This window comes from Mustela erminea, chromosome 14, assembly GCF_009829155.1.
Source record: "Mustela erminea isolate mMusErm1 chromosome 14, mMusErm1.Pri, whole genome shotgun sequence".
Classification (NCBI taxonomy): domain Eukaryota; kingdom Metazoa; phylum Chordata; class Mammalia; order Carnivora; family Mustelidae; genus Mustela; species Mustela erminea.
The window spans coordinates 68,572,289-68,599,900 of NC_045627.1; positions in this window are offsets into that span (position 1 = coordinate 68,572,289).

Consider the following 27,612-nt stretch of genomic DNA (forward strand, 5'->3'; position numbering starts at 1 on the left):
ATCTTTAAAACAGGTGGTGGGTATTATAGAGGGCATGGATTGCATGGAGCACTGGATGTGGTGAAAAAATAATGAATACTGTTATGCTGAAAATAAATAAATTTAATTAAAAAAAAAACAAGATCGACATATGATTGGTTTTATATCAGCAGGGTAGCTAACCTAGAAATAGACACAGGGAATGTGCTTAGAACATTTTGATGAGTGAAAGAATGCATGTTGTTGATTTTGGACATTGACTGCATCAGACTGTAAAATTCTTTGAGTTCTGGGGAAAGAGTGAAAGGTTGACTCAAAGCATGGGAGATGTCTTCCTAGAGTAGTTAGGAAAACAGAGTTGGGTTTTCAAGACTGAGAAGGATCTGAAGAATTAGAGAAAAGGTCAAGAATAAGGCAGATGATTCATTTTCCTTCAGGAAGAGACAATCCAGAGGACTGGAGTGGTCTTACATCTTTGGCTGCATTTGGCCCAAGTGGAACAAACCATACAGCATCCAGCTGTAGAAGACTCTCCTACTCCATGCGCAGGAAAAGAAAGCATTTGGTACACTAGCACCAGTTCATGCTAAGAACTTTCTCAATGAATATGTGGCTCCAGCTTGAGAACTGCTTTATGTTCTTGCAAAAACATCTCCATTATAGTGAAGTCAGGAATCTTGAACCTCACGAAGGATTTTTCAGTTGTGAGTCAAATCTTAACTCACGTGGAGGGAAGTTGATACAGTCCTGGACTGAGTTGTTGTTACCTGGAGACTTTTCAGCAAAACAACTACTTCTATTTCAAGTTCCTCAGCAACAAAACAAAAGGAATTGTATCTGAGCGATCTACGTGGCAAGTGTTTTTGAGAATTCTAAATATAAATGCACTTGATATAATTAAAACTATTTGCAATTTTATTTGAAATGATAATTTGGGTGGGAGGGCAGTAATGTATCCTTTAGAGAGCAGAAACTGGAATTATTGTGGTTATCACCTTTTATTAGTTGCCAAGGCTAAGAAAATGCCTGCTTTTGCTAGGTGTTCAAAGGTATTTTAGGCCAATGTTATAGCTAAGAGTTTGGTACCCAGTCTGTCCTTATATCTGGTTATTGAATTGTAAAAATGTCCCTTGTGGGCAAATCAGATTTCTTTGTTGAAATTGCCGCGGATAAGAACACCGTCAGGGTGCTCAGTATGGTAGATTAAAGATGCCCATAATTCTTTGACATTCCTCTCATTAAGAGGTAAACCTATTTCTCCTCCTCTTGAATCTGGGTGGGTCAGTTACAGCTTTGACCAAAAAAAAAAAAAAAAAAAAAAAAAAAGAATTAAGGTGACACTGTACCTATTCTGGGTTTACCCTTTGAGAGAACTGTCAGCCTCTGTCTTGGTCTCTTGAAGTTCTTTGTCTTCCCATTAATAGCTTGACTACCCTGCTGGAGAATGACCCATGAAGATGCCCAGAACTAAATGGGGACTCAGCGGAGCCCAGCCTTTCAACTGACCCTGACCAGGCACTGGGCATATAAATACAGAGATCTGGGATCTCCAGAGCAGTCCACCTATGGGCTGGATACTAACAAGTGAGCCTTGTCAATAGCAGAAGAATTTCCCGGTTGAGCTCTTCCCGAACTCCTGAGCAACAAAATCATGAGATGTAATAAAATGATGGGTTTTGTTTTTAAGCCACTAAGTTTGGGGATTGTTAAAGACAGCATATTTTTGTGAACCAAGTGCATGCATAGAATGTCATGTGTCAAAATTGGGGAAAGTTTGGACAAAAAAGAAGTTCGATACTTTTGTCATATCTGTGGTGGAACCATCAATGGAAAGTTTATTAACACGGTTCTAAGTGAGATGTTTGCTTCTTTACTTTTTTTAAAGATTTTGTGTATTTATTTGTCAGAGAGAGCGCACAAGTGGGGCAGTGGCAGGCAGAGGGAGAAGGAGAAGCAAGCTCCCCACTGAGCTGGGAGCCCAATATGGGGCTTGATCCCAGGACCCTGAGATCATGACCTGAGCTGAAGTCAGATGCTTACCTGACTGAGCCACCCAGGTGCCCAAGAGGGTTGCTTCTTTAGAACTGAAGATCATTTAAAGTGATAAAATGATGAAATATTTTGTATAATTCTAAATTCAGGTAATACCAGTTTTGATAATGATTTTCTTATTAAATTTAAGCAGGAAGTATTATAATATAAGCAACATATCATCCCCAGATTCCACTTTGAGATGAAGGCAGGTGCAAAACTCTCTAAAAAATGCTTAATAATGAATGTCTGCCATCTTTACCATCATCCCTCACATCTTGGAAGCTGTGCACGTCTTAATTAATTAAGCATCAGAATGCCTCTGTGATGGCAAAAAGAAATAACAAGGAATCATTTTACCCACTACTGAAACGTAGTCACCTCTTGGGTTGAATACAACAGCTGTTTAGCAGCTGTAAGGGAATCCTGAACTATCATTCTGGGCAGCCACGCTAAGGAGGATAACATATCTGATTGAAATTGCAGAGGAAATTTGAGCAGACAGGATGCAATTACCTGAGTGGGAGCCCAGCCAGCTCACCGGGGCTAAGTGGCGAGTGACTGGAGCTGGAGTGCGTGCCTGCTGCATATTTCACAGATTACTGGGGACATTCGGCCCCCTGTGTAGACAATGATCGGAGGCTATGTAAGTCTGTCATCCTGATCCTGTGTTTCATCTCCCCTAAATACGTCTCTTCTAGGACAAAGTGGCCATTCAGTTAAATCTATCTGGAAAAGGAAGGCTCATATAAACCCCAAATAAGAACATAGCCAGGAAAGATGAAACAACTGGACATTCGGCCTTGAAGCTACTCATCCTAAGGTCACCTGGGTGGCTCAGTCAGTTAAGTGTCTGCCTTTGGCTCAGGTCATGATCTCAGGGTCCTGGGATCAATCCCCGCATCAGGCTCCCACCTCAGCGAGGAACCTGCTTCTCCCTCTGCCTGCCACTCCTTCTGCTTATGCTTCTACTTCTACTTAGTAAAGTTAAATCATATGTACAAAAAGTTGGGATGAAAAAAAATCTTTAAACTTCTCACTAATCTGTCTTCCCACAAAAAAGTATGCTGTATCAAAAACGCTACACTGTAGGTATACAATTTTCTCACATAAACTCTGGATGCATGATAATACTTTTCTTCTCCAAGTATGGTACTCAAATCTTTGGTACTGGCATCACATGGAGAATCCTAGGCATAATCCTAGGTCCCAACTTAAACCAAAAGAGTCAGTATCTGGATCTTCACCTGACTGCGCAGGTTATTTGTTTTCATTTAAATTCAATTCACCAACATATAGTACATCATTAGTTTTTGATATAATGTTCAATGATTCATGAGTTGTGTATAACACCCAGTGCTTGTCACATCACGTACTAGGTTGTTTTTAATCACATTCAAGTTTGAGATGCTTGAGGCTAGCGTGTTAAGTTTTGGGGGAGTCCTGCACCTGTATGAATTATTTGACCTTGTTTAACTTGGTATCTATCTTCCAATATCATCAAAGACCCTGACCTAAATATACAGTGGCATTTGACTATTGCCAACCAGATTCACTTGAGATTTCCAATAGTTTTGTATACTTTACTTTTTCCAAGTAAATATTGAAATAATTTCCTTATCTTTGATTCTTCTGGGTATTATATATAAGGGAGAATTAAAACTAAGGACCCAATAAATCAAAGACTCCTTTTGTTATGCCTTCAGTGTCTCAACCACAGCAAGTGTTTCCCTCATGCTAAAGGATTTACATGTTTGGGATCCATCACCACTCTATGTAGGCCTGTTGTGTGCTATAATTTTACATCAACTTATTCCATTTAGCTTAATAATATCCATTTATAGCTCAGTGTATAACACATTCTCTACTTGAGAGTAATAAAATTGCATTTTGTTAACAAAATGACTGTAATTTACTTTTGTTAGTGAGTCATATTAGTCTCATTATTCAAAATTAGTGAGACTTTACCACGTATGGCATGGCAACGGACATCAGCCAGAACAGCGTGACTCACACTAACACCGAATCTCATACTTGTGGTTTGTTTGGAGCTCGCACTGTTCAGGGATGTGCTAAGCATGTCTCCTCAACCCCATGGACCTGAACTCTGCTCGAGTCTTGGGGTTGAGGGTGTGGAGTCAGTTTGACTTCAACTCTGTGTGTTGGGCCTTTGTGTCCACTTTTACTTAAGAAAGGAGTCTACTGCCTGAGGAGACTGAGACACACTCATTCTCATTCAGAGCCTTGTGCCCCCTGAATGTGTCTTGGTGAGGAGTGACAGTGACCAAGACCCCATGTGCCATCACAGCCCAGAGACCTTCAGAGTTGGGACAATGCTGAACATTAGCCCTGCAGCCCACCCTGTGTTTCCTGCCTCAGCCACCAACAGCAACCCTGATGGGACTTGGGCTCACTTTTTTGCCTGCCATGCAGGGAACACTAGATGTCCAGTTTGACCTGGTTACTTACTACATCCTCCTAGGACAGTTCTGGGGTTAATCTAATCATGCCTCATATCCCTGTTCTCTTTAGTCCTTACAGCAAATAAACGATTCTTTTCCAGGAACCCCATACTCACACTACTCTCTGTAGTTACTAATTACTTCTTATTTCTGCCAGAGAGTAACTTTCTATTGTTCTCTTTTTATTTAGGATCTATGGGCTGTGAGTTACTCTATCCTATCCCCCTTTCCCTAAACTTTCTCTTCACTTTCTTGCCCTCATAGAAATTTGGATATCCCCTTGTAAATTGCAATAATAGTCTCTTCTAGAAAAAGCTGCATGAGAAGCAATGCTTTTACCCAAGAACCTCAGAGCATGAAGACATGCTTTAGTCTTCTTCAAAACCATGGCTTCTGTGGAATTCAAGCCATCAGAGCTTGCCCTGTATCCTGCTTCGATTACCTTATTCCCTCATTCCTTCATAAACTTCTTGTGGCTAGCTCACTGTCTTCTTTTCCATCGGGACTCGTGAGATCATTCTTAATGATTTCAGTGGATTTCCTCTTGGTTCCTTGACTAGCTTAGCTCCCTCTTTCTGTTCTTGCCCTCCAGAGAACCTCCGGAAAAGAGCCATAGTATGTGACAGCCATAGTGAAAATCTTCTATTGACATTTCACTGCATTTAGAATGAAAGGATATTCCACCACCTTGCAATGAAAAGGTTCATAGACTGATAAATCCCTACCCAGTCTGGGTTCTGCCCAACTCTTGTTCTTACTTTCTATTCTATCTATGATTCACAGCCACACTGGCCCTCTTTCTGTTTCTCTGCTATGTCCAGCTTCTTTCTGCTTTTAAGACCTAAAAATTGATATCCTCATGTCTTCAAGGCCTGGTGCCTCTTGTCAGTACTACAGTCGATATGTCATCTCCTGATTGACCCCCCCTGCCCCACACCTGATCTACAGGGATCTACAAGGTCAACACAATCACTCTCTGTCATGTCATCTTGTTTTAAATTTTTGCATAGCTAATATTACTTTTTACTTGTGGGGTTATTTGCTTGTCTTTTCTCATTAGGTCACAAGCTTTCATGTCACGTCTCTGTCTTGTGCACTGCTAACCCTCACTGCCCACAGTATGCGCCAGCACAGAATGGTACTTGCTCAAGTCCTATGGAATGGTTTGGGAAAACAAAAACAAAAACAAAACTAATTAATTAATTTCTTCTATGACAATATTACAACAAAGCCAAGGCATGCCCATCCTTGACCTGTTTCCTTTCAGATCTGTTCAATCTATTGAACATTTTCTCTTGGTGGTTATACAGGTACTTTCTGCTTTGGATCATTAACTTTTAAGACTTGAACTTATTCTAGACCCTGGGGCAGAACTACACTGTATCCCTCCTTCTTCCCTTAAGCTTAGGAATGGCAATGACTTTTTGTTGTGGCTATAATCTGGAATTCCCTACTGATTTATATGGTTTTTTTTTTAAATTTTTCCATAACCTTTGTCACCATCTACTTCTGTTAAATTCAAATACAGTTTTTTTTTTTTAAAGAAATATTCTCTGTCTTTATTGTGTATCTCATAGAGGGTTGTAAGCACCCCAAGGATAATAATATTGATCTGGTCTTCTTTTCATAGAGTTGGTATATGAAAAGTAGCAAGTGGTAATTTGTAAGGTACTTGATTATGGAACTCTGGACATGATATTATTATTATTTTTAAATTTAATTTTATTTTTTTTCAGTGTTCTAAAATTCATTGTTTATGCACCACACCCAGTGCTCCATGCAATACTGCCCTCCATAACACCCACCACCAGGCTCACCCAAACCCCTACCCCTCACCCCTCCAAAACCCTCAGTTTATTTCTTAAATACAGTTCTAAATACATATAGTGACTTTTGTTAGAAGGACCTGATCTGATACACAAAGAGAATAAAAATATATAAATTTTATGTTTTCAAACACATCTTTAATTTTAGGTTACTCACATAAATTTCCTATTATTAAATCACTGTAGGTAAAACTTTACCTTAGAGCAGATGTAAGTGTCGTGAATTATTGAGATCTTACAGGTTGTTACAGATACAGAGATGATTTAATTCTGGTCAATATTTTTAGTAAACCCTGTAATGGCCAAATTGTGGGGGAAGGGAAGAAGGCCAGAACATCAAGGCAAGGCAAAACTATACTACATGAAGAGGTAAATAGGTAGGGATAGATAGATGGATGGGTAAGAACAAGAAGAAGAAGGGGGCAGGGAAAGGGAAAAGATTTCTTCAAAGAACAAATTAGTACATCAGTTTTCAAGGTGTGGCCTGCAGACCTCTGGGGTCCACAAGGTCAAAACTGTTTCCACAACTTCACTAAGACATTACTTGCTTTTTATCACTCTGTTGATATTTACATTCATGGTGCAAAAAGCAACAGCGGATAAAACTCTTAAGACCATCACACAAATCCAAGCCATGGCACCAGACTATATACTTGGAATAATGATGTGTTTCACTACTTCGCGATTATAGTGAACAAAAGGGAGGAGGGGCAGTCACTAAAAATGTTCTGATAAAGCAGAAAAAAATAATAAATGTATTAAATCTCAGACCTCGAGTATATGACTTCTAAATATTAGGAATGCATGAAGCATGTCTGTCGCCATGGGAAGGTCTGTGGTTGTTTCCAGGGAAAGCCCTTCCTTGTACAGTTGTTGGAATTGCAATCTGAATTAGGCACTTGATTCATAGAACACTGTTTTTCCTTGAAAGGCAGAAAAAAGAAAAAAGAAAAAACAACTAAGATTATTCAGCTGAAGTATTTGGCAGACATCTTTTCAAAAATAAATGTTGTATGTCATTTCACGGAAAGCAATGGATAATTATTTGTTACCAATGGAAAATTTAAGAATATAGAAATTTGGAAAACTTGCTTAAGCCACCATGACCCTGACAGATTAACAAAATTTGAAGACTTCCCTGGTGAGATCAGAGGTGATATTAATGGAGGTGACTTGTTTCGTATTTTATGAGATGTTTCAATATTTGGAATATCTGCATAACCCAGTGAACCAATATTTTGATAAATAAAATGCAAGATAGACTCATCACTTATAATAGAGTTATAAAATTTCATTGATACGGTTTCAGATTCTACATTGTAACTAATCTATAATATACTACCACTTTTCTGGTTTGGGTACAGTATGAAAGAAGAACATCTGCAATTATTCAAAGGGCTATTTATTAAAAGACTTCTTCATGGGGCACCTAAGTGGCTCAGTCAGTTAAGTGTCCAACTCTTGATTGGGGCTCGATCTCAGGGTGGTGAGATGGAGCCTCAAGTCTGGCTCCACACTGGGTGTGGAGCCTGCTTAAAATTTTCTCTTTCCCTCTCCCTCTGCCCCTCCCTGCCCCTGCTCACTCACTTGCTCTCTCTCTTTCTAAAAAGAAAGAAAGGAAGAAAGAGAGAGAGAAAGAAAGAAAAAAGAAAAAAGAGAAAGAAAGAAAAGACTTCTCCATTTTGTAAGTGATCATCTATATGAGGCCACATTTTCTTCTTTATATTTCAACCAAACAATATATTGCAAAAGAATAACAGAAGCAGATATGAGAATCTAACCATCTTCTGTTTAACCAAACTTCAAACTTTGAAGTGATTTGTAAACTGTAAAGCAATATCACTCTTCTTACTATATTCTGTTTTGTTTTAGAAAAAAAAATAGTGATTTTCATTAAAAAGTATTATTTGCGTTAATGTGTAATGGGATTCTTAATATTGTTTTACAGCAATTAATGCATTAATATTTAAAAATCCTTAGTTGTCATTTGTAATATGTTAACCAATGGTGCATATAACCAACACTGAAACAAAAAGCTCTTTCGGTCCTCAGTAATTTTTAAGAGTGTATAGGGATCCTTAGACTTAAAAATTTGTGAATCACTTTTCTCTATTAAATGCGACCAAAGATAGGAGACAATCACATGCAGTATGTGAAATTGAACTGGATCTTAGTTAAAGATATCAGCTACAAAAACTTGTTTTTTGGAAATTAAGAAAACTGAAATATGCGAGCAGTATTAGATGAGGATATTAGGGAATTCTCTTTACTTTGTTCAGGTATAATCATTGTACTGTGTAGCAGAGTGTCCCTTTTGAAGAGATGATCAAGTGTATAAGGGCTAATTAGCCAGATGAAGGTAACTTATTTTAAGATAATTGAGTAAAATATATGAGTGGAGGTGTATGACTGTTTATTATACTTATATTCTTCAATTTACCTGTATTTTTGAAATATTTCTTAGTCATTTTTTTAAATTATGAAAAGTAAAAGTGCTATGCTTATCTGTAGCTTTTAAGTCTATGTAAACTTATAATATTGGGATATGAAATATACTTTTAACTTATAATAAAATGATATAGGCATGTCCTGCTTCTCCCATGAAATACAACAGGAAACATAAGAAGGGGGGAAACAACCAACTACCATTAGGTATCCTGGAAATGTCAGCTGTCACTCAGTCTTTGTTACAGCCTTTGGTTCAGGTCCTAAAGGGTTGTCAGTGGTGCAGACTCTCAGAGATGGGAGTGGCTCTTGTATTTTCAAACAGCCAGAGGTCATGAGAGGTGGGAAAAGCTTTCCTGAGAGGCAGGGTGTTTTCTCTCATAGAAGGGGTCCATGAGTAGGTGTAATACCTTGGACCGATGCTTCTCACATATTAAGCAGCCTCACCTAAGTTCACTTAAAAATGCAGATTCTGATTTAGGAGGTTGGAGGTAGGGCCTGAGATTCTGAGTTTCTAACAGGTTTCCAGGTAATGTTGATATTGTTGGTCTGGGGAACACACTTAGGGGTTCTAAAGTAACTAAGAAAATGGAACTAAGTTAAGCAGAGTTTCCCAACTTTGGTTATAAGAACCCCCTGGAATCCTTCCTAATACAACTCTTTAGTACCTTCCTCTGGACATTGATGACACTGTTTTATTATCCAGACTAGTTTATACAGTAGACTTGTTTGAAAATGCAGTAATTGCATATAAAATTTTAGGTGTTAGAATGTGAACAGAATCTATAACACAGTAGAATGCTGTTGCATAGACGTGAATATATGTTAGAGCAGGTTGTGTTCACTGGTGTAAAGTAACTGCTGTGCATTGGTATTGATAGACCAGAATAGCCTATTTTTCTCCCATGTTCTTTTCTTTTCTTTTCTTTTCTTTTTTTTTTAAGAGAGAGAGAGTGAAAGGAGGGCAGAGGGAGAGGGAGACTCTTAAGCAAGCTCCATGCCTAGTGCAGAACCTGGCATGGGGCTCAATCTCACAACCCTGAGATCATGACCTGAGCCAAAATACAGAATCAGATATGACTGAGCCACTCAGGCGGTCCCTGCCATAGTCTATCAGCAGTACAAAATAGTATCACACAGAATATTATTTTAGACTTAAATATCATGTCCCTTGTGCTGCTATCCCATAATGGGGCCATATTTTTAAAAGGGCATAGTTCATGCAACAAAATTAATCATAAATTAATTAAATTTTCTAATTCATATTTCTAGAATATTGTGAAAGTGAATCATAGTTTCTTTCATGTCCCTGAAAAGTCCCCATGTCACTCTCTTTTCCTGAATCACTTTCTAAAAAAAAACAACCCTCCTGGTTTTTACCTGATTTTCTAACCACAAAAATACGAATAATTGATCTGGCCTGACAAAATTCTCCTTCAGATGGTGCACTTCAAAATAAATGAATGAATAAATAAATAAATAAATAAAGACTAAGAAGTCATTCAGGAAAGGGAAAGGCTTGGCTCAGCATCAACTATATTTGGTTTTCCCCACATCATAAATATAACTGGAGCTTCACTGAGGTTGTGCTGGACATACAATGTTCATGGTACGTGGCTCTACCCGATGCAGATGTGGGATAAGGCTCTGGATGACAGCAGGCTGGCCAAGGAAACCTACCTAAATTTAAGTTCAGAAACACAGGAATAATGACTCTGAAGACCCTTTCAAAATGTCATACCATTGGAGGCACTTTTCTCTTTCTTTTATTCTTTATTCATTAATTCACCAGGAATTAATATATTGTATACTATGGCAGCCTAACTTCCTTTCAAGATACCATGGGGAACATCTTGAGCAATTATGTCCTGTCCTTGACATCACTGGTCCCAGTCAGGAATGGGTCTGAGATCCTCTGTATTTCCTACCCAGTCTTCTGGTGGCCACTTTACCAGTCTTTGCTCACCAGACAGATTGGTGCTTTCAGCAGTCTCTTGAAGGAATTCAGCGCTTTATTAATTAGAAGTAGTAACAGTATCCACTCGCTGTTTTGTTTTTGAGCTGTCTCTTAATTTTTGTGTCTGTCCTTGTGACCACTTTTTGATTTACTAGCATACGCTCATCAGAATTCCCAGAGGTAAAGGCAGATGATTGCTTAGAAATGCAACCATTTAAATTCCAAAATGATGCAATTAAGCACCAGGCAAGAACCAAGGCACAGGGCTCTGTTCTGGTCTGAACTCTGTAAATCATTTAGGGTGACCAAATGTCCTGGTTTACCCTGGGCTGGGTGGGATGGGGTAGGATGCGTGGGTGAAGCTGTTGCAGGATGAGAGATTTTCTGTGATAAAACAGGATAATCCCAGGCAAACAGCGATGCTTGGTCATCATATAATTGGCTGCAGTTATCATGAGGGACCCTGGGCTAAAGCTGTCCCCTGCACAGCATTCATGTTCTTGGAAAAGGCATGCTGCTTTTAAAAATGTTCTGGCTCTTCTTTCTGTTCTGGGATGGTCACTGTGAACCAGAAGAGATCTGTTCTTTACATGGCTGGGTTGGAAATAGGGAGTCCCTGCCCTTGGCTTTTTGGTCCTTTAAGATTTACCATGTAGATTCCTGTTTACACAGAGAAAACCATGCGAAAGAAAAATGCAAGTCAGTTAGTGCGCCAATTATTTCAAAAAATCATAGTCCACTCTGTAGAATGCAGACCATTACAGAGAACATGCTGGAACTCCAAGGGAGAAATAAGCCGTGCAGACCATAGAGCCCATTATTGTTCACCTTTTTGGACTTGAGATTGGGTCCGTGCCCTCATTTAAGGTGGACAGGTTACCGACATAGGTCTCTAGCATCCAGATGGGGACAAGTGTTAGTTTTTCTATATAACTTGGGGGCACTTCAAGTTATCCTGGCAAGAGCTCTCAGAGTAAGTTCTGCTATTATCCCCATTTGATGGGTGTGTCATTATTTTTGTGTCCACTTTCCATTATTCCCCATTCTGCTGGGATACTTGGGAGGGCAACCAGTGTGAATGGTATTCTTTTTTTCTGGCTTCTGTTTCAGTTCCACCAACAGGGATTAGGAGATGACTTCAGGAAAGCGTGAGAGTGAGGTTGGGGTACTTTCTGTCCAGCTCCCTCATGCCTTTGGGTGAATGCACTTCTTGAATGAAGGCTGCATCTTCGGCCAGGCAGTCCTCTCCGCGTAGCTCTCCCTTGTCCCCCGGGTTCCAGCATTCTGCCCCCATCAGCTTCAGCAGCCTTCAGGAGGCAGCAGCTTCTGGTACTGTTACTTGCTGGGGATACCATGTCTTTCCTGCTGGTTTCCAGGAATGCATGCACACCTTTGTAAAAAATGGCTTTACTAAACTCCCATTAAAGCCTTTTCTAAGCAGGACTCTGACATCTGACTGATGTAACAGAGACTCAGAGTGGGGAAAGGCATGCTTGCCCCACACGACTGCCAACAGGTTAAAGCAGGCTCCAAATCACAAGGATGGATTTCAGAGCCCAGGTTGGTAACCACTATGTGACATTACCCTATAAAATCAGTTACAGTCTAATTGATTTGGAACTCAGTTTAACTTGTCTCTTATAGACTAAAGCCTACTTTGACAGATTGGATAAAAAGTAATTTGGACATTCTGGGGAACGTATTAGAGCTCATGTATATATATATAATTCTTGCACCAATGAGCTATTCGTGCAGATAATGAAAAGTGTTGGGCTTTGAACCTGGATTTCAACCCCAGACCCACCCTCTAGAGGTGAGAGAATGGGCAAGTTATTTCATGTGATTAAACTCTTCTGTATCCAAAGGCATATAGAGTTTAAAGTACATTCATACTGAAAATAGTGTGATGTTAATAGAACATCCAATTCAAAACCTTGGTCGGAGTAGGGGCTCAGCGGATGTTCATTTCTCCTATTTTCTTCTAAACTTTTATTCTTCAGTTTCCTGGAGGCTACTGTGCTGTGACCGTGTCCCATGTGTGTTTTCACGACCACTCTCCAATTTGGGTCTCTGCATTTCCCATTTGAATGTAAAGACTGAGACATACATATACCATCCCTGTAGTAGTTACATGAAAACTGCTTCCTGAATAAGTAAGTAAGTGAAGTTTTTGGTAAAGTTTCTGACCAGGATCTAGATTTCAAAAGCTTTCTCGTCTAGATTCCAGAAGGAGCTATTTTTTTTTTTTTAAATGAAAGTCACTGATAGATACATCTCAACTCATTGCCCTGGGGCGGGGCACCACTTTGTTCTCTACTATTAGCAGAGATAGAGAGAGCAACAAAGTATTATATTTCTTGTTTACAAAATAGCCCTGTGAAAGACAAATGTATTCACCTACTAACAGATATTTCTGGGAACCCCTGTTTCATAACCAAATAGAGGAAGAATTGATACTAACAAAAGGGACATATATAAGGATTTCGAGTCATATCATCGGGGGGCTCCCTTTCTCTAATAGTCCTCTTGCAAGGTTGCCCTGTGGAATGTTACAATTTCATGGTGTGACTTTCTCATCTCATGTTTGCTGGTGATAGTGACACTAAGCCCTTCAACAAAGCCCCGGCTTTCCCCTAACTGTTGTCATAAATGGGGATTATACATCTTGTTTTTCTCTTAAATTAAATTAATTCAAGTACCAGAGGCTGCTCACTCCCGATTTATTTTATTTGTAAGTCTCCCAAATTTGGGTTGTTATAAAGCCCAACTGAATTAATGAATACATCAGATTAAAAAAAAAAAAAAGAAAGAAAGAAAAGGGAAGAAAGAAAGAAAGAAAAAAAAAAGAAAGGAAGGAAGTAAGGAAGGAAAAAAAGAACCCATGGGTGATTCAATGCATTGTTCTTTCTGTGATGAAAGTGGGATTTATGAGTAATACAAGTATAAGAAAAATACCTCCCGGTTTACTCGCGGTGTGCTGGCATGTGAGCTGAATTACTCTGAGTATCAGTTTCCCTCTTTATAAAACACGGGGCTTGCCTCTGACAGTCTAGAGTATTGTCCTCAACTCCCATCTGGAGAGTGTGATTTCCCGGAGATGCTGCCCTGTACGCATTGTTAGGAGACCATAAAATAAGGTCCATACAGGCCCCCTGCCAACTGGCTCTGAAGATTAAAAGAGCCTCAGCAGTAAGTTTCTTTGAAAACGTTACACATTTAAAATAAGCACTCTGCTCAGAGAGTTATGTGGCTCTGTGATCAGAGGCTGGAGGAGACAAACCCAACCCCCTGCAGACTGAAACTGATCTCTGCAAGAGAAAACCAGGGATCCCCCTGTCACAGCGCTCCCTGAGTGTGAAGAGCAGCCTGGGATATTTAAAGAACCCTCTCCTTGTTCTCTCTGGGTCTTTCTCTTCTCCCACCTCCGAGCATGTCACACCCGAGTTTCTAATGACAGAGTTAATGTTGTTGCAAGCTGGTGGCATCTGACATCCAAAGGCTCCTCTGAGGATGTATTTCCAAATCCTTTACGACCTTAGGGAGTGGTACGTAATTGTTGCTATAAAGCAAGGCACTGCGGTAACCTTGGGAATTTGAAATCACTACAGGAAACTGAAGAGTAAATTCCTCTTAATAAAGCAGGGCACAGCATGATGCTGAGGAGCAAGAAATGAACTCAGGTGGCACTTGGGGCTTAGAAGAGAAGAGAGACCTCTGCAGCCAGAACCCATCGGGGTAGGCTTGGAACAGGTTTTCCACCAACAGACCCCTTGCCCCATTCCAGAAGTGGCCTTAACTACATTCTGGATGAAGAATTTGAAAAATGAAAGGATTCCTCCAGCCTAAGTGGCAGAGGCAGCAAGCGGGAGGTTGGGGGTAGAATATGAGACCCGAGGACCAGAATCCATTCCACGATTTGGTCCTTGTTGTTGAGGATTCAGTTCATCCCCTGTCGGCCTCAGTTTCTCTGGAATTAAGCCCAGCATTAGAATGCATGGTGGTTTTTCTTTCCCTATCACCTAGGGAGAAAGATAATGTCTATTGTGTTAAATGTGTGAGGTCTACAAGGGAGAAACAATGTTAAGCTTGGGCAGGGAGACACGACATCAATACAAATCACGATATTGGTATGATAGCCCTGTTTTGGAAGCACTTTGTATGCGCTCTTAATGATTTTTTTTTTTTTTTCATTAAAAACTGAGTGCAGGGGTGCCTGGGTGGCTCAGTGGGTTAAAGCCTCTGCCTCCGGCTCAGGGCAAGATCCCAGGGTCCTGGGATCAAGCCCCGCATCGGGCTTTCTGCTTGGTGGGGAGCCTGCTTCCCCCGCCCCGCCCCGGCCTGCCTCTCTGCCTACTTGTGATCTCTCTCTCTCTGTCAAATAAATAAATAAAATCTTAAAAACAAACAAACAAACAAAAAAAACCTGAGTGTAGACAACCTGTCTAGGCAAAAGAAGTTGAAAACACCTCTCAAACAGAGTGATATTGCCCCAAAAGGGCATGGATATGAGCCTGTCTGAGAGGCATTTGTCTCAAGATATTGATAGGTGGTGATTAAAGACCCCACCCTCAGGAAGGGTAATATTAGCTGGAGTTGATTACAACCATGGCTTTCCAGAAACTGCCATATTCCTGATCATTCTGGTGACTTGTGATTGCCCGTGTAATCACTCTTCACCCAGAACACTTGTGTCTCCAGCCCAGTCCTTACTAGAGTCTGCCAGCTTCTCCCCTTGAGCAAATACCTCCCTTTCTTGGCCACATGGTCTCTTGCCCTTCTGCCCTAACCTCCTGATATGCTCCTGTTGTGTTGTTAGAGCAACAAGCCGTATCTGGAGTCTAACCCAGATATGGCTCAGTCTCAGCCATACACAGACGAATTACTGAATTTACTGAATTACGCGTTACTGAATTTCCCCTAACCTCAGTCTTCCGGTCTTTAAGGTGAAGGAAGGGTTTCTAGGATGATGAAATGAGACGGGTAATGGAGTAAAATAACCGTAATGCACTTTTACCTGCAATTATTTTTGTCGATGAGTACCTTTTTTTATTTTCTGGGTTTTTTGAGAGAGGCAGAAAGATGGAGCACAGGAGTGGGGGGTAGGTGCAGAGGGAGAGAGAGATTCTTAACCAGACTCCTCACACAGCACAGAGCAGATGTGGGGCTCCATCTCACAACCCTGAGATCACGACCTGGAGTGGAACCAAGATTCTAATGTTGAACCAACTGAGTCACCCAGGTGCCCCAAGTCAATGAATACCTCTTTGTACTGACTTCTAACTTGCTTTTTGAAGCTTTCCATAAAATCTTTCATGGACTCTACTTTTCCTTGCTTTTGATTTATTTGCCAAGCCCTTCCTTAACTCAGGCTAACATTACTCAAACTGTCTAGACCTCTGTTTTCTCATCTGAAAAATGGAGACCAAGAACAATTCTTCCTGCGTAGTTTCCACTTCTCGTGCCCAGTGATCTCATCCACTCCCCGTCCCCCCCACAATCCCCAAGATGATGTCATGCCACGTCTGTAGGAAGCCTGAGGGCTAAGAACAACTTGTCAGCTGTCCTGAGTCTCATCCGCCCCAAAGTCAACAACATAGTTTTATTAATTTAAGTTTTGACTCCGCTTCCTTTGAAATTATTTCCAAGCATTTACCATCCTGCTTCTCTCCTCCAAATGACTCCATTGTTCTCTATAGAACCTCACAAGAAGGTGCCACAACGTGCGGAATACCGTGATTCCTCTTTCCAGATAGATGGTCAGCTCAGGTAGAGCAGTGCTGTCTCCTCTTTCCTTTGTTTTATACTTTTTTTTTCCCTGTATCTTACACGTCTCAGAGTGAAGCACAGATCTCATGAAGGGTTCTACATGTCCCCTTACACTCTTTCCACACCTTGAGGGTCCCACCCAGAAAAATTCCTCTGTCAAAATGTGAAATGTCGTCTCCCCAGCTCTATATACTGTTGAAACCCTGAACTCAAAGGCAAGGCTTCATGTTCATTTGCATTACATCTCACATCAAGAGATGCAGACCTCGGTGGCAATTTTTGTGAGCCCTGATTTTGTCAACCAACCTATTCGCTCCTCTCTCGGCATTGTTGGTCCACCCATGGGATGAACCGTCCTCTTTCATCATTTTCCTAGGGCCACTGACAAACTATTTCAGACAGGACCAAGGACAGAGCCCTAGGCAGATGCTATTACCAACCCTCCTCCTTTTGCCATCCATCAGAAAATCTCCTTTGGGTCTGTGTGTTCCACCAATTAGCAATCTACGTAATTGTTCTTGCCTTGTTTTTGCCATTCTCTCTACATCCTGGGTCCTGTTATGACACGAGACAACCAGCTCTCAGTACACCATGTCTACTACAGTTTCCTGAGGCAGTAAGCAATCAACATTGTTACAAATGTGATCATTAGAGTCAGATGGACTTGTGTTCAATTCTGTACCCATGACGCCCTGTCCGTATGATGCTTACGGTTCCATAAGCACTCTGTCCCAAACTCACAAATGAAGAAACTTAAGTGGATTGAGAGTAGCTATTTTATAAGGCTAATATGGTTTCTGTGCAGATATAATATGATAAAACATATCAAGTACTTATAAGAAACCAGCTGTACATAATAAGGACTCAATAAATGTTAACACTTTTTATAACTGTAAACATCACAACTCTGTTAAGGAAAAGAAAAGAAAAAATAAGATTAACCTGATCAGATCTTTGCTGATTCCTACCACACATTTGAGACTTTATTCCAACATTGGTGCTCTCTTCTTTCACAGCCCTAATCCCTATTTGTAGTCGAACATGGGCTGTTTTGAGTATTTAATTAAAGATAGCTTCCTTGGGGCACCTGGGGTGGCTCAGTCAGTTAGTTAAGCAATCTGACTCTTGATTTTGGCTCAAGTCACGATCTCAGGGTCCTGGGTTCAAGTCCCTCATGCTCTCAGCTCAGTGAGGAGTCTGCTTCTCTCCTTCTCCCTCCTTCGGCCCCTCCACCACTCACATGCATGCACACTCTCTCTCTCTCTCTCTCTCAAATAAATACATAGATCTTTATTTTTAAACAGATTTTTAAAAGATTGTATTTATTTATTTGAGAGAGAGTGAGAGTGAGAGAGGGCACAAGAGAGCACAAGCACAGGAAGCAGCAGAGGGAGAGGAAGAAGCATGTTCCCTGCTGAGTAAGGAGCCTGATGTGGGACTTGATCCCAGGATCCTGGGGTTATGACCTGAGCTGAAGGCAGATGCTTAACGGACTGAACCACCCAAATGCCCAATATATAAATCTTAAAAAAAAAAAAAGTATCTTCCTCACAGAATCAGAATCTCCATGAGGACACAGCCTGTGGTCATTTGGGCTCAGTCCTGCATCTCCAAGTACCCTGAATAGTTCTGGGCTGGTACGCAATGCGTACCTTTTGGGCAAAAGATTTCCACGCAATTCATAGTAATGATCCCTGAGAAATAGAAAAAAATCAGCAAGTCTCTATTCACCACCTATGAGTGTGGGTTTCCCCACGCCACAAAGCCCCCTACATGGCTCTGCACAGAGCAGCTGGTTCTGAGTGAAGAATAATTCAGGCCATACAGCTGACTGCTGTTCTGAAGAGCCTACCATCAGGAGCCTCATTATAGCCTAGTCTGACTTTTCTTCCAGACCGAGATGAACGTGGATGTTCAAGAAGACCAGAGAGAGCGAGTCTGAACCTGACACTGGATACAATCAGGGGGCCAGTGCTAGGGGACTTGGGGAGAGCAGACGCAAAAGTCAGAGCGTGAAGTCCTAGTAGGAGGTAGATAGCCGAGGTAAATAGAGACATCAAGGAGACAACGGAGGAAGATGGGAAGAGCCTGCAGGCTCTGTACCTCACAACCATGCAGAGGGGGCGGCAGCACAGGGGATGGGGCTCTGGCCTCTGAGGGATTGGTCTCGGATTGGAGATGACAGTCAAATCCAGCCTCTACAACTTTGTCCTTCTGTATGACCTTGAGCAAATCACTTGGTCTCTATTGAGTTCTGTTTTCTAATCCACACACTGAGGGCAATAATGAAAACCTCACAGAGTTATAAAAATGAAAGCCTATCACTTAATGAACTCATCTAACCAAAGGACGATAGCAGGTTCATATGTAGAGTGCTTATTCTTGGTTATGAGCAATAAAGGGGGGGCAATTCCATGTCATAGAGATTCCAACATCCCTGGAAAGTAACAACACACGACCCAATGGTGGCAAGAGGTATCTATTGAAAACCTAGTCTACAGCTAGCCGGTAGGAGAAATATGGAGAAGCAGAATTGTGGGAAGTCAATACTAAGATCCATTTTAATGGTCATCTACTATTTCCCCCAATTAGCTGGTCATAAAAAATGATGAGGTTAAAATCATAGATACTAGATTGCCACTGAAGAGCAAATAAGGCGTCATCTCCAGGGTTGGGGCCTAGACATCGGTATTAATCAAGTACCAGGTGGCCTTAATGAATTCATGAAATGGGTATATACAGCATAGTTAGTTCAACCATTGCTAATTATTTGAATCTATTTACGCTCTCATGACTCCAAACAGCAGCTCAAGATCACCTGGGAGAGAGTGTTAGAATTGCAGAACCTCAGATCCCACTCCAGACATCCCGCCTTGGAATCTGCTGCTTAACAAGCCTCCAGGTGATTCTTATGTGCACGAAATTTCGAGAAGCGCTGGCTTAAACCACAGTCACCTCTTCTTGGACTATGGGTGGCTGAGAAATCCCTCTCCCAGGAAATTTTTTCTACCTCTTGCTGCTTCCGACTATTCAAAATGTAGGGGTCACAACCCTCCCTATGGAGCCAACACCATTGAGAGTATTCTAGAACCCGACAGCAACCCAGACTGGTATGAACGAACAATGCCAGGACATCTGATGAAGGTACGTAGTAATTTTCCTCTACAATATGAATCCTCAAAAATCAAAAGGTGTTTTGTGTTTTCCTTCTTTTGGGGTTTAAGAAATAGGCTAAAAAATAGATGATGTAAGTTCACCGTCTTAACTGTTTTGAAGTGTTCAGTTCAGTAGTGTTAACTGGGTTCACATTGTTGTACAAAAGATCTTTAGAACATTTTCATCTTGCCGGGCGCCTGGGTGGCTAAGTTGTTAAGCATCTGCCTTCAGCTCAGGTCATGACCCCAGGGTCTTGGGATTGAGTCCCATGTTGGGGGGTGGGGACTGCTCATCGGAGAGTCTGTTTCTCCCTACACTGCTCCCCCTGCTTGTGTTCCCTCTCTCTGTCAAATAAATAAAATCTTTAAAAATTTTTTTAATCTTGCAAAACTGAGACTATAGCCATTAAACAGCAACCTCCTAACCCCCCTCCCCCAGTCCTTTGCTGTCATTGAAGAAATAAGCTGCCATGTTGTGAGAGGTCTTTGAGAAGGTCACCTGACAATGAACTACAGGTGGCTTCCTGAGGAACATGGCCCAGGTGTCACCTTAACTGCAGCTTTGTGAGACCCTATGCTGCATACTGTGTGTGATTCAAAGTCACTAAGTTTGTGGGAATCTGTTGTGCAGCCACAGAAATCAAATATATCTCTGGAGTGATACTTAGAAGCTGTACAAATATTCTATTCCCCATCAACTTTTTATTTAACAATTTTATTATTATCTTGTTCCCTTTATATGATCATTGAAAGAATAATTCCACATTCTTTATTTTATTTTATTTTATTTTAAAGATTTTATTTATTTATTTGACAGAGAGAGATCACAAGTAGACAGAGAGGCAGGCAGAGAGAGAGACAGGGAAGCAGGCTCCCTGCTGAGCAGAGAGCCCGATAATTCCACATTCTTAATTGGCAATTTTCAGAGTGTGGAATTGGCATAATAGTTACCTCCAAGGGTAGTGAATGATATTTGTCCTTTTATTATTATTATGGACTCATGGGTTTTTATTTACTAAAAATATTGCATATAACTACAGTCACTCTTTTCATTCCGCATAGCTTTTGAAACCTATCATTTACTTAACGTAGATAATATATTCATTTGAAGAAACAGAAATTGTCCACTTAAGTTCTTAATGAAGTCACAAGTCTTGTGCTAATTTTCCCCTCCCGAAAGAAATAATATATGTTTTCTGTTATTTAGAAACCCCAACATTTGGCCTTCATTTGACCTTGCAGACTTCCTCCAAATGCGGGAAGGCTTTTAGCAGATTCAAATATGAATCTGGCTATTTTGCATTCATTAAAGTAATTCCTAGTGTTAGGTTTTGAGAAATTTGTGAATAATTACAGTTATATCATCTAGAGTGAATCTATAGGTCAGGAATTCTTTAAACAAGTGTTTCTTAGAGCAAAAACACTTCTGCCTAGTTTCATAAAGCATTACTTCACTTTCAAACACACAATTAGAGGTTGAGAGTTGGTTCCTGTAGCACTAAACTTTCTGTGTTTTCTTCTCTTAAGGGAGCCTCATTCAGAGCCTTAGTTTTGCTCTGTATGTGAGTGTGGGTACAAATTCTGGAAGGTCTTCCTTGGGATCCTTGAAATATTGCTCTCCTAAAATGCCCTCTTCTCTGCTCTTTTATGAAATTCATGAATCACTAGCCCTTGTGAGTTCTGCTCAAGTAATTTCTCCAAGTTGGAAAAAGGGAGAAAGTCTAGATTTCCCTGGGAAGTAGAAAACTCAGCATTTGCAAGTAGAATAGAAAGCACTATGAATCATTAATGGTCAAAATGCAGTAGGCAATTTTGCACCAAACACAATTACTTCGAGTCTTGGGAAGCAAGTCTATCGTATTGTTAAAGTTAGAAAATGTTCACTTCTAGCTTCAGTGACAGTAAAAATTAAACATTCTGAGAGCTCAGATGAGAGAAGCCTGTTCCAAAGGGATCTGAGCAAAGGGATAGAAGAGAGAAAAATTATACACCATCATTGCAAAATGTAAAGTCATTGAGAAAATGAAAGGGAAGATTCCTGTGAAGTTCAAGGATTTGTATTTTTTTTCTTAAGTGGAAGGAAGCTTAGAGACCCAAATCATTCAATAACACCTTCACCATTGATTAATGTATCTGGAAAAGAACAGAAATGGAAGAAATCATAGCAGAAATAGACCTGGGCTGCAACCTAGGAGATCTGAATTCTAGTCTTTGCTTTCTATCTGAAGTTTTGTGTCCTTTTCTGTATATGGCATCAATATTTCTTCTTCCACTCTTCATTTCCATAAACCCACATGGGAATTATTTTGCTACCTCTGTCAAAATGGTAAAGCACGCTTAGAATTTACTGTAGAATAAATGGAATAATAGAACTTAGAAGATATATATATATATATATAAAAAGAACTTAGAAGATGTTTCATAAATCCTTGAGTCAAATACCTAGTCCCTATTGATATTAAACAAGGAATGCGTGAAGCGGGCTGGGTTCATTTTATAATGATGACTTAAATTATATTACATTTTTGCCTACCTGTGCATATGGGAAAGCATGCTAAATTTCCACAAAAACATATGCTGTCTCCAACTTTTCTTGAAACATATGGTCACTCAGTCCTTTTTTTTTTTTTTTTGGTTTTGTTTTGTTTCGTTTCTTTGAATAGAATCCTGGGAAAAGAGCCCAAACACCTTTCTCTATTTTAAATGACTTGCAGCTTGCCAATCTCAGTTTCCACGAGACAACGGCGGCACGAGACTATGACAAACACAGGACATACGAGAGCTAGAGGAAATAGCCTCTTCTCAACTCTGCAAATTGTTGCACAGGATTACAGATCTTTTGAATTTTTAAGATAAAACTGAAACTCCGAAGACAGTGCTAGATTTTCAATGTTAACAATTCCAGTTTTTAAAGACCCTGCTTAGGCCAGTACTGCATAAACAGGATTTTATCCAAAGACTGCTAACTCATCAGTTGGCCATTTTGCCAGTTTGGAAACTTAAATGTCCTAAAGCGAGTTAACTACAAAACCTAGAGCAGCACTTTCCTCTCTGAACTCTGTGCAGGGAAGCATACAGATACAAATGGCCTCCTCCAAAGAAACAATGTCAGATGTGTCCCCCATGGACTCTAAATCTTGCTGTGTGATTTGTTCTTTCATTTCTTTGTTCTGAGAGAGAATCTGGTCGATCGTGGAGCAAAGCTTTTATTCAGTTTTTAAACTTTAATGTTGGTTAAAAAATAATAATGCCTCTTCACGGCATGTATTATAATGGTCTCATAAATCCACCAAGATGGATTCACAAGTCAGTGGAAGTGGATAGCAAAACTGAAATGTGCACACTCTCCCCCTGGTCCTCTCTTTTTAAGTTCTTTCCCTTTTGCCTTAGTTCAGGATTCCTCATTTTTCCAGGCAGAAGCGATCTTGGATGTTCACAAAGAGGCTTCCATTCATCTTCTATTCTCTCCAGCCTGTAGATTTTTCATGATCAAACATGTTAGGCAAGGGCTCTCAGCTATGGTCCATGGGAAAGATGGATAATCATCAGCTGAGTTTCCCTTGACCTTTTCATCTGGCCCTAAGGATACTCATCTCAGCCTTACATACTGAATTATAGATAAATCAGATCCTGGCTTAAAAGTTTAAAAAGTATATAAAAACATATGTAATATAGTTATATATTATATACATTTATATATATTACATATTTTTCATATATTTGGACATAATATATATTTTTCCTGGTTTTATTTTATGTAGACTATGTCAGTGTGTCTTTTCAGCATGCTCATTTTTTATTAAGCAATAAAATATTTCTCAAGTATGAGCATTGCATTATGGTGATTGCAGAGTATATGCGAGAAAGGGAGGTTCCCTCTTGGCTTGCTGACTCTTCACACATGGTGCTGTACACCTTGAGAAACTTGCTGGAAGGTAACATATTTATGAAATGCCACAGAAGAGAATGTAATGGCACAAGGCAACTTTTGAGATAACTAATGCAACTTATGTAAACTAGCTCCAGAGTCTATTGACTTGTATTCTTTTTTGTTTGTTTGTTTGTTCCTATTTCATTTATTTCTCCTCTAATCTTTATTACTGCCTTCCTTCTACTAGTTTCTGGTTTTGTTTATTCTTCTTTTTCTAGATCCTTTATGTATATGGTTAGATTGTTTATTTGAAATTTTTCTTGCCTCTTGAGGTAGGCGTGTATTGCCATAAACTTCCCTCTTAGAACAGCCTTTGCTCCATTCCAGACTTCGGAACATTGTGTTTTCATTTTCATTTGTCACCAGGTATTTTTTAAATTTCCTCTCTGATTTCTGATTTCTTAGTTGACCCATTCATTTTTTAGTAGCATATTGTTTGACCTCTGTGTATCTGTGCTCTTCCCAGACTTTCTTTTGTGGTTGACTTCTAGTTTCATAGCACTGTGGTTAGAAAAGATACATGGAATGATTTTGACCTTTCTGTTTTTTTTTTTTTTAATTAATTTTTTATTTTTTATAAACATATATATTTATCCCCAGGGGTACAGGTCTGTGAATCACCAGGTTTACACACTTCACAGCACTCACCAAAGCACATACCCTCCCCAATGTCCATAATCCCACCCCCTTCTCCCAAACCCCCTCCCCCCAGCAACCCTCAGTTTGTTTTGTGAGATTAAAAGTCACTTATGGTTTGTCTCCCTCCCAATCCCATCTTGTTTCATTGATTCTTCTCCTACCCACTTAAGCCCCCATGTTGCATCACCACTTCCTCATATCAGGGAGATCATATGATAGTTGTCTTTCTCTGCTTGACTTATTTCGCTAAGCATGATACGCTCTAGTTCCATCCATGTTGTCGCAAATGGCAAGATTTCATTTCTTTTGATGGCTGCATAGTATTCCATTGTGTATATATACCACATCTTCTTGATCCATTCATCTGTTGATGGACATCTAGGTTCTTTCCATAGTTTGGCTATTGTGGACATTGCTGCTATAAACATTCGGGTGCATGTGCCCCTTTGGATCACTACGTTTGTATCCTTAGGGTAAATACCCAATAGTGCAATTGCTGGATCATAGGGCAGTTCTATTTTCAACATTTTGAGGAACCTCCATGCTGTTTTCCAGAGTGGCTGCACCAGCTTGCATTCCCACCAACAGTGTAGGAGGGTTCCCCTTTCTCCGCATCCTCGCCAGCATCTGTCATTTCCTGACTTGTTGATTTTAGCCATTCTGACTGGTGTGAGGTGATATCTCATTGTGGTTTTGATTTGTATTTCCCTGATGCCGAGTGATATGGAGCACTTTTTCATGTGTTTGTTGGCCATCTGGATGTCTTCTTTGCAGAAATGTCTGTTCATGTCCTCTGCCCATTTCTTGATTGGATTATTTGTTCTTTGGGTGTTGAGTTTGCTAAGTTCTTTATAGATTCTGGACACTAGTCCTTTATCTGATATGTCGTTTGCAAATATCTTCTCCCATTCTGTCAGTTGTCTTTTGATTTTGTTAACTGTTTCCTTTGCTGTGCAAAAGCTTTTGATCTTGATGAAATCCCAATAGTTCATTTTTGCCCTTGCTTCCCTTGCCTTTGGCGTTGTTCCTAGGAAGATGTTGCTGAGGCTGATGTCGAAGAGGTTGCTGCCTGTGTTCTCCTCAAGGATTTTGATGGATTCCTTTCGCACATTGAGGTCCTTCATCCATTTTGAGTCTATTTTTGTGTGTGGTGTAAGGAAATGGTCCAATTTCATTTTTCTGCATGTGGCTGTCCAATTTTCCCAGCACCATTTATTGAAGAGGCTGTCTTTTTTCCATTGGACATTCTTTCCTGCTTTGTCGAAGATTAGTTGACCATAGAGTTGAGGGTCTATTTCTGGGCTCTCTATTCTTTCCATTGATCTATGTGTCTGTTTTTGTGCCAGTACCATGCTGTCTTGATGACGACAGCTTTGTAATAGAGCTTGAAGTCCGGAATTGTGATGCCACCAACGTTGGCTTTCTTTTTCAATATCCCTTTGGCTATTCGAGGTCTTTTCTGGTTCCATATAAATTTTAGCATTATTTGTTCCATTTCTTTGAAAAAGATGGATGGTACTTTGATAGGAATTGCATTAAATGTGTAGATTGCTTTAGGTAGCATAGACATTTTCACAATATTTATTCTTCCAATCCAGGAGCATGGAACATTTTTCCATTTCTTTGTGTCTTCCTCAATTTCTTTCATGAGTACTTTATAGTTTTCTGAGTATAGATTCTGTGTCTCTTTGGTTAGGTTTATTCCTAGGTATCTTGTGGTTTTGGGTGCAATTGTAAATGGGATTGACTCCTTAATTTCTCTTTCTTCTGTCTTGCTGTTGGTGTAGAGAAATGCAACTGATTTCTGTGCATTGATTTTATATCCTGACACTTTACTGAATTCCTGTATAAGTTCTAGCAGTTTTGGAGTGGAGTCTTTTGGGTTTTCCACATAGAGTATCATATCATCTGCGAAGAGTGATAATTTGACTTCTTCTTTGCCGATTTGGATGCCTTTAATTTCCTTTTGTTGTCTGATTGCTGAGGCTAGGACCTCTAGTACTATGTTGAATAGCAGTGGTGATAATGGACATCCCTGCCGTGTTCCTGACCTTAGCGGAAAAGCTTTCAGTTTTTCTCCATTGAGAATGATATTTGTGGTGGGTTTTTCATAGATGGCTTTGATGATATTGAGGTATGTGCCCTCTATCCCTACACTTTGAAGAGTTTTGATCAGGAAGGGATGCTGTACTTTGTCAAATGCTTTTTCAGCATCTATTGAGAGTATCATATGGTTCTTGTTCTTTCTTTTATTGATGTGTTGTATCACATTGACTGATTTGCGGATGTTGAACCAACCTTGCAGCCCTGGAATAAATCCCACTTGGTTGTGGTGAATAATCTTTTTAATGTACTGTTGAATCCTATTGGCTAGTATTTTGTTGAGTATTTTCGCATCTGTGTTCATCAAGGATATCGGTCTATAGCTCTCTTTTTTGGTGGGATCCTTGTCTGGTTTTAGGATCAAGGTGATGCTGGCCTCATAAAATGAGTTTGGAAGTTTTCCTTCCATTTCTATTTTTTGGAACAGTTTCAGGAGAATAGGAATTAGTTCTTCTTTAAATGTTTGGTAGAATTCCCCCGGGAAGCCGTCTGGCCCTGGGCTTTTGTTTGTTTGGAGATTTTTAATGACTGTTTCAATCTCCTTACTGGTTATGGGTCTGTTCAGGCTTTCTATTTCTTCCTGGTTCAGTTGTGGTAGTTTATATGTTTCTAGGAATGCATCCATTTCTTCCAGATTGTCTAATTTATTGGCATAGAGTTGCTCATAGTATGTTCTTATAATAGTTTGTATTTCTTTGGTGTTAGTTGTGATCTCTCCTCTTTCATTCATGATTTTATTTATTTGGGTCCTTTCTCTTTTCTTTTTGATAAGTCGGGCCAGGGGTTTATCAATTTTATTAATTCTTTCAAAGAACCAGCTCCTAGTTTTGTTGATTTGTTCTATTGTTTTTTTGGTTTCTATTTCATTGATTTCTGCTCTGATCTTTATGATTTCTCTTCTCCTGCTGGGTTTAGGGTTTCTTTTTGTTCTTTCTCCAGCTCCTTTAAGTGTAGGGTTAGGTTGTGTACCTGAGACCTTTCTTGTTTCTTGAGAAAGGCTTGTACCGCTATATATTTTCCTCTCAGCACTGCCTTTGTTGTGTCCCACAGATTTTGAACCGTTGTATTTTCATTATCATTTGTTTCCATGATTTTTTTCAATTCTTCTTTAATTTCCCGGTTGACCCATTCATTCTTTAGAAGGATGCTGTTTAGTCTCCATGTATTTGGGTTCTTTCCAAACTTCCTTTTGTGGTTGAGTTCTAGCTTTAGAGCATTGTGGTCTGAAAATATGCAGGGAATGATCCCAATCTTTTGATACCGGTTGAGTCCTGATTTAGGACCGAGGATGTGATCTATTCTGGAGAATGTTCCATGT